The following is a 14,001-nucleotide window of genomic DNA, read 5'->3' on the forward strand; positions in this document are numbered from 1 at the left end:
CAATTTTGTTGAAAAATCTAACAAAATAGGAAAGTGACTTCTCTTGACTCTTGTGTGGTTTGTAGTTTTTTTTTTATTTTTTATTTTAGAAAATTTAGGTGTAAAATTGAAGTGTGTGTCAAGTTGAATTTACTGAGAAAGGTGATAAGTGAAAGGTAAATTTGTGTACTTCCTTCGGTTTCAATTAAAAGAAAAAATAAATAAATTTTAAATAAATTGAATAATTAATGTATTTGATATGTAATATAAAATAAATATATTAAATATTGAATAAATTTAAAAAGTAAAATATTATTTACAATTGAGATCTTAGGGGAGTATAATGTAACTAAACTATTGTGCATGTGGGTTTGAGTTTTTTTTTTTTTGTTACAAGAAACGAATATTTAGTTTATGATTTGATCTTTAGTTTGTGTGCATATAAGAAAATATATCTTGATCTCCGTGAGCTTAACTCAGTTGGTAGGGATATTGCATATTATATGCAGGGGTCGAGGTTCGAACCCCGGACACCCCACTTCTCCATATTTATATGTGTGAGCTCTAGCCACTAGACTAATTGACAATATATATATATATATATATATATATATATATATATATATGTTGAAAGATATCAAATTATGAAAGTCTTGATAGACAAATTTTCGAAGTTATGCGCGCAGATTCTTTAAAATTGCATGTAATACATCAGAGGGGATTTCAAAGACTATTTAACATGCATTCTTTTATTGGATGAAATCAATTTGGATCTCACATAAAATGGAAAAATTGACATTAATTTTACTCAATATGAAAGCGAGTGTTAGAGTGAGCTTGAAAAGAAAGTGTTTTTAGCATTCTTCATACTGAGCAGATTCGTAGACCCGCTAAAGTCAAGGTAGGTCAAAGAAAGGATTGTCTCTTGTGGATCTTCTAACTTCAGGATGTGGTTGTAGAGAAGGAAAATTGCCTCATTTTGGAGCTGGTTAGAGAAGCCTCTGATTGACATAGTTTCCTATGGCAAATACCTTCCTCTGTCCTGCACCAGACTCAACTAGATGTGAGAACCCGCCAAAATAGCAAAATAAGTCACCAGTACTGTCAAATGAATAGCGGTGTGATTTTATCCCAACAAAACAAAATTCTAAAAGGACGAAGAAATTTAAGTTGTGATTGCCTGTTACTTATCAGTAGTTATACAAAAAATTATATGCATAGTAAGTTTATCTCATTAGAGCAACAACTAGGTTTTGAAATAAAAAGATACAAACACAAGGTATATAGATGAAAAAAGTTACTATATAGTTTGAAGCAAGAACTCCAATATATTTATAAAATATATTTTTTGGACGGTAGAGGATGAAACAATGGTTTGACATTGTAATTTGATGATTTTTAGGTTTTTTTCTTTGTTCACTAGCAAAACAAAAAAAATTGAAATTTTGTTTTAGACTGCCCAAAAGCCCGGTCGTCATTCATCATCTCACGGTCCAATAGACCGATTTCACATTACCCATCTGAAATCATATTTCCTTCAATTTGTAATACTTAAGTGGGTTGGTAACCACCCAACGACTACATGACTTGGACACTGATGGGAGCCGTATGTGATCATCCCACCTTTACTCGAAAACGGCTCCATCCCAACGTTATATAAATGTCTTCTTTAACAACGATGCGAGGTACAATTTATTTCCATCTAAAAACCTATAATTTTTTCGTTCTCATACTGACTTGAGCGTTAGAGTGTTTGTAGATACCACCCCAACATTCAAACTTGATGGTACGTTGTTCCGGTCCGACCAACCTTCTCATCATTCATATCAATTTTCATCCTACCTCTACTTCTGTAAAAATTCCAAATGACCCATCTCTCTTAAATCTAGGAGTAGCCAACACTTTCTACCACACATCACATCACACCTACATTTTCATGCAAACTTTGTTTAGTAATTAACTAAAATGAGGGCATAAAGCAAATATGTAACACTGAAATGAATTTATAAAACTTGGAGGACCATGGAACTTGCATGTCCCTCTTCTCCATCCGCCCATGCAAGGAAGCTTTGGTTAGAGGATCTAAAAGAAATAGTATAATTTTTAATAACTCCATTGATTTTGTATAACTAGTATTTGATTAATTAAGTTTCACTTTCGGTCTCATATTGTGGCAAAATTAGGAGCTTTTGGTTTACCAATTGTGTATTTGCAAGACCTTATTATATTATTCCTTAGAAAAGTAATGGTGCTTGGTGAGTCTTACGCTCAAACTTTTCAAGCTTTATGTATTGTAGGGTAAAAATGAAGAAAGGAAATGCAAAAGCAAGTGTAACATTGATTGGCCTAATTATGGGATCTACATAAAGAATATGACAAAAGTGGTAAATGCAGTCCCAAGTTGTTGATTGTTGTTTTTTATAGTCATATTCATATATATCCCACCTACTTACGAGTGACACTATGCCACCATCATATTTCTTCCCATTCCCAATATTTAGTGCCCATACACTTGTTCCCCGTGGTCCAACCCTGTGATAACCTGCACACTCATGACATAACTTATTCTTCCACCATATTGCATTTTATCATTCTATGAATCTTATACTTCAAATATATACTCTCTATATTCTTTATTATAAGACTCACTCTTAAATTGCAATTCACGGTAATTAAATAATCTTGAATCGAATCTAAAGATTGTTATGTTGTGAGACTGCTTTAATAATTTGAACAAAAAGATGAAGATGATGAACATGATAAAGATTGCATAAATAAATTTTAAAGTGTGTGTGGATACATTAAACTTTATGTTTGATTCGCCTCCACTAGTTTATGAATTAGATGCAAAATGAGTATTTTAGCGATCCTCTTCAACTACTTTAGAATCCTTGATGTAAATTGCATATTCACATCAAATGTCAGCGGAACAACTTTAATAACTTGAACAAAAAGATAAAGATGATGAACATGATAAAGAGTGCACAAATAAATTTCAAAGTGTGTGTGGATACATTAAACTTTATGTTTGATTCGCCTCCAGTAGTTTACGAATCGGATGCAAAATGAGTATTTTATCGAATCCTCTTCAACTACTTTGGAATCCTAGATGTAAATTGCATATTTATATAAAAAAAAATATCATCAATGATAGTTTATAGAATAAAGTTCTCTTGTTTACTCTCTTGCACTAGAGAAAATACAATGATATAATATTATTTATGGTAGAATTTTGACTCACAAAATTGTGTTGTTTTTATTCCTCCAAATTAATTTTATAGAGAGAGACTTGATGTAAAAAAAAAAAAAAAAAAACTTTTTAAAAGTTTTTATTTAAGAACAGACGCAATGATTACATTACTTTAAGTGTCATCCATTACAATCTTTTTCACTTAAAGTTCTTTATTTAACAATTGTGACATTCTAAATTTACTTAAGTGTCATCCTTCCTTTTAAATTGTCACTTTTTTATATTTTACATAAATTAAGACATTCAATAAATGCTACTTTTTCTTATACAATAATTTATACTTTATTATAATAGTCTTAGTTATTTAATATATTATTTCATATATTTCTCTCTCTGCAATAAATAATTAAGGATGATGTCGGTAAAACAACATTTATTGTTGCACTAAACTTTAAAAGTGACAGTTAAACAAGAACAAAATTTCTCAAAAAATGACACTTAAAAAAGGAATCGAGGGAGTAGTAAATTAAAAATTACTCTCACAATTTCTCTCTCCCATGTTCATAGTCTCATTAAAGTCTATAGCTATACACCACTCTCCCTTCTGCATATTATTTTTCATATGACATAATTCATCCCAAAACCTTTGTTTTTCCTCTATAGTACACAGAGAATACACTTCGAGAAAATAGTAAATTTTGTTGTTACAAACACTAGAGAAAAAGTGAACTGAACAACCATGCAATTAGCTCTACACCCCAACTACCCAATCAACGACAACACCCAACGCTCTTACATTATTTGTTACAATCTCTATTGACCGTGCTCGAATTCGGATTCTCCCTCGAAAACAAGAAAATACTTGGGTGACATAGAATTGGGTGACATTAGTGACATTGGTCAATCACAATGTCATAATGTTTGTGTTTCTCTCTCTTTCACAAACATTGTGACATTGTGATTGGTCAATGTCACCAATGTCACCCAACTCTATGTCATCACAATCCAAAGAGAGAGTTTATAGAGGTACTTATATATTATTCATTAAAGAGATCCTCACATCGACAGTGAGTTGAACTCACAATCTTATAAGTGAGTGAACTCCTTAACAATTGAATCAATATTTATTTGTTTATGATATAATTATTACTCTTGATATTATTAAAATATAATATATGAATTACAATTTATATATTATTGAGTTATTTTAAAATAATTTCTCTAGTAAAATATTTTCATTTGGATGATATAATTGTTTATGAAGTTTTATTTACCACTTATAAAAAAAAAACTCATAATAGTTTCTGTTTATTTAAGAAAATGATTATTTCTAAACAATCATTGAATCTTTCAAACATGTTATAAAATTCATTAAAAATAATTCTCAAAATTAGTCTTTTTTTAATATAGTTTTCAAGAATTTTTCTTCTATCTATAAAATATTCCATTCACTTATTATATTTTTTATAACAGACATTATAAAAAAAATAGCAAACAATATTTTGTTTAAAGATAGTTTTCAAGTTAGTAGAAAAATATATAATCATCAAACAACTTCAACTTTATCTTTAAAGGGTTTATGTGTTACTTTAATTTTATAGTAGCTTTAAGCATAAAAAAATTGGGCCAAACATATTCTATGTACACTAATTTTCTCTTTTATAGTACTTAAAAGTTTGTTTTTAATCAAGAAATAATTTTTCTGCGACTGAAATTGAAGATTGATATACTTGCAAATTTAAGATGTAAAAATATTCACAATTGTTTTTTTTTTTTAATCTTAGATATGAAAATTTACACCACTAGTTATAATAAGTGACAAAGCAATATGAAAAATTAACCCAACAAAGCAATATGATTTTTTTTAAAGCATAATAATTTATTGTTTTTGCTTACTTACTTATATATGCACAATGTTCATATTTTTGTCAATGTCGTGTGGCTTGAAATTGTGTATATATCTACGACTATGAATGAATGTGTTCTTTTGTGTATTTTGTCAATGTCTTGACTAAATTTTATGTGCACTACTTTCCCATAATATCTCTATCAAGCAAACGTTACATTCGTAAAACCGTGGCACCGGCAAGAAATAACCTCTATCACCAACCGAATTTGAACCACTAAAATTACAAATGGGGTCAACAATTCCTTAAAAAAAATATCACGGAAAGAGAGGAAAAAAACAATCCTTGAAAATGAAATCATACAATTCTTGGGCTTCATTGCTGCTAGGGGATAAGCACAAAATTTGCTTTATCACTTCCAACTAGTCATTGTAGCTATCCTTAACTCTTAGATGTTTATTGTTGATGGAATTAGCTCTTGTTATTTTGTTTATATATGGTTAGCTCTTGAGATAAATCTTCAATGAAAAACTGACATTCAAAATAATAGTCGTGTTATATACTGTCAATATATCTAGTATTTGTTGAGCTGAGACCAATGAATCATTACATTGAACTCAGATCAACCATACAAGAAGTGAGTCGAGACTAAAGAATTATTACGTTGAACTCAGATTAACCGACAAGAAGAATTGAACACTAAATTTTCACTCAAACTTTAAAAGCTTACATTGATATAGGTATATGAATCTACTGACTTACAAGTTTGACATCCACTTTTTTTTATCCAATCAATGTGGAACTTAAGTGTGAGCTCTCCATTAAGTTGGATATGTTTCGCTTCCACATACACTTGACATCAGTATCCAAATTCCTTAGTTGATGTCAAGTGTATTTAAGTCCAAAATAAAAAGGAATATGATGCTAATGCACATCTTCTAAAAATCAAGTGGGTGTGCATTAACATTACCCTATATATATATATATTTGGAGGGATAAAATTCAAATGAGGTTTTATAGAATGCAAAAACCAAAATTCACATGTTTTGACATAAATAAATTTTAAAAAATTTAAGAAATTAAGATATACGAGTCATCTTCTATCTAATGTGAGATTTTAATTCATACTTAAAACATCACAACAATCTCTCACTCAAATGAGACTTTATGCTTACTTGATCCAACACCAAAAAATCACCACTCTTGCTCCCCACAAACTTGAACCCAACTCCGATACCACGGTTGAAACTTTTGAAGGAGCCTAACTTTGGATCATCACATCATGTTAACCACACAAAAATTAGAAACCTATAATTTTTGACACCTAGCTATTTTTTTTTAACCAACAAAAACATTCTTGTCTTTAACTAAATCATGAGACAACTTTTTGTTCAAAATATAAATCATCTACCCTTTTTTATTTTCCAACATAAAAAATATTCTCTCTCTCCATACAATTATTTTCTTGTATTGTTTTATGGTGTACTATTATGTCCAATACTAATGCCATGTTGCTCGCCAATTCTAGAATATCTAAGGAAAATTTGCGGAGTTTCTTTCTCCCTCATTGCGGCCAATTAGATTAAACAACTTTGCATGTATCAAGAGACTTCACAACTCTATGAGCCCTTTCTAGTCGTGGTACTATGTGTTGAATATGTTGGGCTTATAAAACAACTCTTAAACGTTGGATTATAAAGAGTGGATGGACGTGTCTTACCAAATATAGAGCATTGGAAAGGGGTGAAGGTTTAGCAGGTTTCTGAGGTTTGTAGAGAGGGAACAATGGGAAGTGGATTTGTTGCGCTACACGTTTGGTGGAGCAAATGAATTCAAAATATGTAGATGGTCCTGCAAATGTGAGTTGTGTTCTTAGCATGAAGATTTTGACCTTTAACTACTATTCTTTTAGATAGTTTTTTTTTGTTTTTTTGAAGGAAACCATTCTTTTAGATAGTGTATGTGTCCGACGATGATTTTAGGGATAGGACATTGATTCGGACGGTTTTCACATAAGAACGTTCAAACACATCAATAATATTCAATTTTATGTGATTTTCATTTTATTTTATTTTATAGATTTTCTCTCTCCTTAGATTACTTTCATAGTTTCCTTCTTTTCTCGGGCTTAGGCTCTATTGTATTAGAAAAAAGCACTTGGTGCCAAAATCTAGAAGATGTACTATCAATTAGTCTTATTCAAGAGAAATTTGTGTGATTTTCAAGACAGAAGACAGTTTGGAACCGGTGATATATAGCCACCGGCAACAATATAGACATGGCTAGGAGAACGACCCATTTGATAGGTGGTGATAAAAGACACAAGAAACTTTTGGTGTACATGGTTGAGACAACAATGCATTAACACAACTACAACTTCGAGTGGTGCCAATATGAGTAGGTAGTGTACCCGATTGTGTTTTCATTACTAAGGGGGAATCAAACCTAGTTTAACTTATTAGGGAAATTATTGGTAAGGACCACATTATATCAACTTCTATTACTTACTCCTTCTAATCATTATTCCAAACAAATATTTATTTTTTAATCAAATAACCAATGTATATGAATTATTATTTTTTATCAAGTAGTTTAGCCGCTAGAATTCACATTTTAAGGTAAATAAGTGGGTTTCGGGATTCAAAACCCGGTCCTAAAATGTAATGTTCCTATCAACTAAGTTATACTCACGGAGACGGTGTATATGAATTACAGTATATTATAAATCAAATACAATAATTATTTAATGAATCGAAAGAATGAATATTTGTTAATAATAGTGACTAAAGGGAATATATTTTTTCCATGTTGTGTTATGTTGGTGGTTTTTTTCATCACTATTAAAAAAGGTTGTTATTTAAACATCAAAATAAGAACACTACATTATCTCTTATATTTTATCTTCTATAAAATATGCACAAAAACTAAAGAATGCTACAATATTTGACATCAAAACTTCGATGTGATAATCTCATTTCTCAATGAAAAACGTTCCATATTTTCTAAAAGTGTGTAATTGAACTACATAAATTTTTTGAACTACATAAATTATAAATTACTAAGATGTTTCATATGTTGAGGTGCGAGTTCGAATCCTCGATCTCTCACATATCCTAACGCTTACAACTTAGGATAAGTACTTGGAAAGAATTTGGACCATTTGAATTCCATACGGACCCATAATCAAAATGATGAATTTGTCACTGTTTAGACTAAGAAAAGATTTTCCGCACCTCCCTTTTTCACTACACCTTAGTCATTTGAAAGTTTACTTTTAAAAGGTTTTTTTTAGAGGATTGAGAGATTTATTTTCAAATAATTGTTCTTGACACATACTTATAAACTTTTAAAACATCTAGACTGGATGTATGTAGTGGAAGAAAAAAATAAGATTGTTTCTTTTCTCACTCTTTAATCTTCTCACGCACTATATTTGAATTATAAAATCCAAAACAATGGAGGGTTTTTGAATTGTTTTGGAAGGTTTTAGAACGTATTTTATGCTTTTTGGTATATAGTCTGAAATTTGTAGGGCACAAGAGAAACCAGTAGAGTGGGAAAAACAACAATCAAAATCAGGCATGTAGAAAGTGAGTCCTGTAGAACTAACATGTAACTGAAATGGGCCATGCACCATAAACTTGTAAGGAAGTTGCTCTTTAAGCACCTACCAATTGCTATCATGCACCTCAAATTATCCAAAATACCTCCAACGATGATTAACTCTTGTTAGGAGAGATTTTTAAACTGAATTAAAAAGTAATTTAGCTGATTTAAAGTGTCAAACGGTAGTTAACGGTAACTTCCGTTTATAGCGAACGGTAGTTAATTGCCATTCAATAGGTTTTTGTGAGAAATTGTTGAGTGCCTAGAGAGCAATCCCCAACTTGCAATTAATGTATAGGAAATTTTTTGAGATTTTATAATATTGCAGTAATACTATTTTTTTGAATGGAAATTAAACTAGACATCTATCCGTGCAATAATAACGCATAGTCACTGCAAATGAAGTGTTAATGCTTTATGCTTGAAATTTGCACATTTATCTTCGATAGGAAGCCAATATGGTGAGATAGATTTTGAGTTCTTAGGCTGAAAACAACAATTTCACATGTGGTAGTGGTTTGACCCAAACTTTGATTTTCTGAATTACACGATTAATTGTAATCAAAAGATATGAATGGTAGGAAAATGAGTTGGACATGAATAAGAAAATGAACAAAAACTACCTCTGCGGCGAGATATTCAAAGACATCGGTAGGGGTGGCTATAGTCACACATGATTATTACCCCCTTTTTTTTAAAAGGGATCAAAATATTTATTATATATGTCGCAAATATTTTGTATTCCTTTCTATTGTCTATTGGCAGTTCGTTGCTCATGTACGTGTCCTGGATTCAAATTTCATATCTCATTCTACGTTTTTATTTCTTGTTGAGATTATTAATTTAAAAAGTTTAATCATAAAAATTGGATTGAGGGATCGAACCTGCACCATAAACATAAGGGTGGTGGCAGTGACGGAGCCCTTCATGGGCTGGGGTGGGCCACTCACCCGAAAAAATTAAAAATACAACGATTATAGGTCTATTTTGCGAGATTTTATGCAATTTTGTGTTGGTTTTTTGTTTTAGTTGATCCAAATTCCTGCAAAATGGTGTAGTGGCCCACCCGAAAATTTAAATAATTCAATTATAGATCTATTTTGCGAGATTTTATACAATTTTATGTCGATTTTAGGTTTTGGTAGATCCAAATTCCCGCAAATTGGTATAGTGGCCCATCCGAAAAATTTAAATAATTCAATTATAGGTCTAATTTGCGAGACTTTAAACAATTTTTCAATAGTTAATTTTAGTGGCTCACCCTAACATTTTTTTCTAGCTCCGCCACTAGGTGGTGAGTACCCACCTAAATACTTCACCGTAGTGCTTAATATGTTATAGGTTTGCATCATTAATATATATATATATAATATTATAAACCAATGATAATTTAGCCACGCTAAACTACAAGAGTTTAGTTCAAACTTTACATTATAGGGATAAATATGTCTTTTGATATATTATAGGTCAAGGTTGATCCTTGTTTGACATGCTGTTATTTGGACGTTCCGGAATGACCTTATGTTTTCTAGTCGCTCTCTCTCTCTCTCTCTCTATATATATATATATATAGGGATATGATCAAATGACGCCATGGTGTCAAACTAAATTTGACATCAAATCTTAACCATCTATTTTAATTCAATCTAAGGCCATAAATAATTTGGAGTATATGCTCATTATTTTCTTTTTTAGAGAAGCAAAATAAATCTTTTTCATTAATTAGCAGATCACATATTTACATTGCTATTTCTTTTCCAATTCCTCTCAATTTTGTCTCTGAATCAATGTCTCAACGACGATGAAGAATAAAAACTAGATATTCGATGGTTGTTAAATGTCTAAAACTCTTCTCTAAAAGACAAAGTCTTTTGAATTGTAAGCACTTTAAGGAGTTGAAACATGACTAGTATAAAATTAAATTGCTAATAATGAAATTTCAAATTAAATGTGATTTACTTGACCCACAAAATTTATGAGTTTTTTAATCGAAGCCTTTTCTAAATGAATTGAGAGGATGGAAATCCTTAAATTGTTAAAAATTGATTAATTTCTAACCATCGTAAACCAATAAAAATAATATGTTCAAAAGAAAGAAGAAAGAAAAATGTTGCTTCTCTAAAAAAGGAAAGAAAGAGCATATACTCTAAGTAATTTATGGCCTTAGATTTAATTAAAATAGATGATTAAGATTTGATGTCAAATTTAGTTTGACACCATGATATCATTTGATCTTATTCCTATATATATATATATATATATATATATATATATATATATATATTGCCACTAAAAAAATATCAATTTTTCATTTTAGTTTCCCAAAAAATTTCCTGCTACTTTTGATTTCGATCTCGATCACCCAAAAGTTTTGCATCACTATTTTTTATTCATGCTTTAAAGCCTATTCATGTGATTTATTAAAAAAACCAATTCATGTGTTTTATTAAAAAAAAAATTGAATGAGTTTTTGCCGATATTAAGTCACATCAAGAATCATGATTTAAAGATTAAGCGGTGTCGGTATCGCTTCCCTTTGTTTTTAATTGTCGTTTCCGTCGAATTTTTTTGTTCTTCTTTATTTATTGTTTGCAAAGTTTAATGCAAAATTAACTACTATTTTTCAATAATATTCTTAAATATTTATTACAAAGAGGGAAATAACTTATAAAATAACAAAATTTATTGATTTTTTTAGGATGTGAAGAAAAAAACACAACTAAAAAACACTCTTTTCGTCCCACAAAAATTATTATAATAACTAATTTACAAAATTAACCTTATTAACTATTGGTTGATTTTCATCATCTTAAATGTAAAATGAAAAATATGAAAAATCCGAAGAAACGTCAAATAGTGAGACGCCACATCTCCACTTAAAACTTTAAAATTTTATATAAGTGAGTCAGCTTTCTTAAATATATAATGTTTATATCATATATAAGCGATATAAGTCTAACCTCTCACATTTGAACTCAAACAATTAATAATACAATTACATTTGTGCTTATTATTATTGAATCCATACAACTATCATAAAGCTACCCTTTTTATCGAAAAATAAAATAACACATATAAAGCTTAAAAGGATAACAAATTTTAAATGAGTGAATTGTCCACTAAATACCCATCAGGTGCCCCTTGCCTATAGAAACTTTGTGTCAAATTCATGCAAGAGAAGAGTAGCACCACCAGCTGGCACCATATGTGTGATCTAGAGCCTTTTTAGTATATTTCTTAGTGATCTTAAAAAGTGCTTATTATAGTCTATAATAATAATTTTGTTTGACGAATATAGTCTATAATATATTCAAGATTTTGAGGCAGAAAAATGACCCTTGAGATTATTGTAAGTGTTCTAAATATGATTAGATAAATTATCACATCCCTTTGTAAGGAAGTGAAGTTTGGCAAATATCCTAATGTCCACTTTGACACCCAACAGGAAATATTAGTGAATGTTGAGAGTGAAAGGGTAATGTACTTAATTTATAGTTAGCTTTTATAGCTAGCACTACCATAGTTACTCTTTCAGCCTTGAAATGAAATGCATAATGTTAGGAATAATTTGATTATTCTCTCGAATATTACAAATTAAAAAGTTACCTCTTGAGGTGGTATACTTATAGGGCATTGAGAAATCCTAGCCAGATTCAGATAATCTGATTGGTGTTGAAATTATTTGAAATGTTTGAGATCAGATTTTGCTCCAATTTTAGTGTTGTGCAAAATGACAGAGTGAAAGACCAAAATTACAAATTTAGAGAGATAAAAAAAACGATAGTCAAGTCTAAATTTAATTGTACTCGAAGTAACCGATTATTTAATTTAATTATTTTTAAAGGATAATTTAGATTATTTTGTAGAAAGACAACTTTTTTTGTGAGCTTAGCTCGGTCAATAAAGACATTGCATAAAATATGCAAGGCTGAGGTTCGAACTTCAAACACCCCATTTGTCCATCTTAAAAAATGGTGAATTTCTAGACACTTAACTGTTTGACCCAAATAATTCCTTGTATTTATCAATTCAAGCAGAAATATTGAATTTAAATTATTAAACATATATAGAAAAATTTACTTGAGAGAAAATATTTTATTGAAGATGTCTAGTCAAATTCCAGATAAAAATTAGATTATGAGATAGTAAAAGAAAGGTAGAAGAAGACAACACACTCTAATGAATTAGTTCGTGATAAAGACAATCTCATATAATAAAAGGAGGTGACAAATCATCGTAGCAAATCAAACAAAAAACTAAAGAGAACATACTATATATAGTTTAGCTATGAATCCAGGAAGGTCGAATAATAAATAATGAACTTTTGGAATTAAAAATTGTAAACACTTTATGCATGTCCACTCATGCATGGGCACTACTTGGCCCAGCTATAGTGTACTTTGATTGGATTATAATTATGCATGATCGAGTTTTACATTGACACATACTATAAGTTATGGAATTTATATCTGGTGGGTTTCAATAATTTTTTATATTTTTTAAAACTCTTCAACACAACAGTAATATATATATCCCATAGGTTTGCTAACTTAGACCAACCCAAAAATATTTGTTATAAGGTCTAAGTTAGCAAAACCCATTTAAATATTTTTGTCCAAATGAAAAGGTGCATTCGTGTTTTTTGTTGGTCTAAGTTAGTAAACCTCATATAATATATTGCTGCTAATTTACACCAAATTAAAATAATTAAGAAGTAAATTTGCAAGTTACACCCACTTGTTTTTTTTACCAAAAAGTTCATTTGTCACTATTCAAACAAATGTTAAATTGAAGGGTAATTTTGTAAGTTTCATTTAATTTTGATCGACCTAAAGATCTTTGAATGATGGTGTAGAGTGATCTTTAAGTGTAGGACATTTGTATGTAGCAATCTTCTTCTAATGATGGAGGTGGTATACATGCACACAGTCCGATACTCAAGTCACTAAACGTCATGGGTGATAAACTCTTATTTCTTAGAGGTGTAGTTCAAAGAAGGGGAGTGTAACATACTCTTAATATTTTTTTAGAGGTGTAGTTAATTTTATTTTATTTTTTGTAAATAAACAAATGTTAGGCGTGTTTCATTAATTAATTATATTTAATTTGTGCCACGGTTTTTAACTCCTTCCCTTCATTCCTCAAAAAAAAGAAAAACTCCTTCCCTTCATATCTCTTTTTTTTTATAGGCGTGTTATTTCATTGAAGAATCAAAACACCCTTCAATGTGTATTTATCGATGATTAAAGTGTTTTACAAGAGATCTAGAAGTCCTAGCTCAACTGGCAAAATGTCGAAATTGTTAGGCCGGATGCCATGACCGGGGTTCGAACCCCGATACCTCCACTTATGTGTGTGAGTTTATAATGGCTTTGCCAT

Source organism: Medicago truncatula, chromosome 8 (genome assembly GCF_003473485.1).
Source record: "Medicago truncatula cultivar Jemalong A17 chromosome 8, MtrunA17r5.0-ANR, whole genome shotgun sequence".
In the NCBI taxonomy this organism is placed as follows: domain Eukaryota; kingdom Viridiplantae; phylum Streptophyta; class Magnoliopsida; order Fabales; family Fabaceae; genus Medicago; species Medicago truncatula.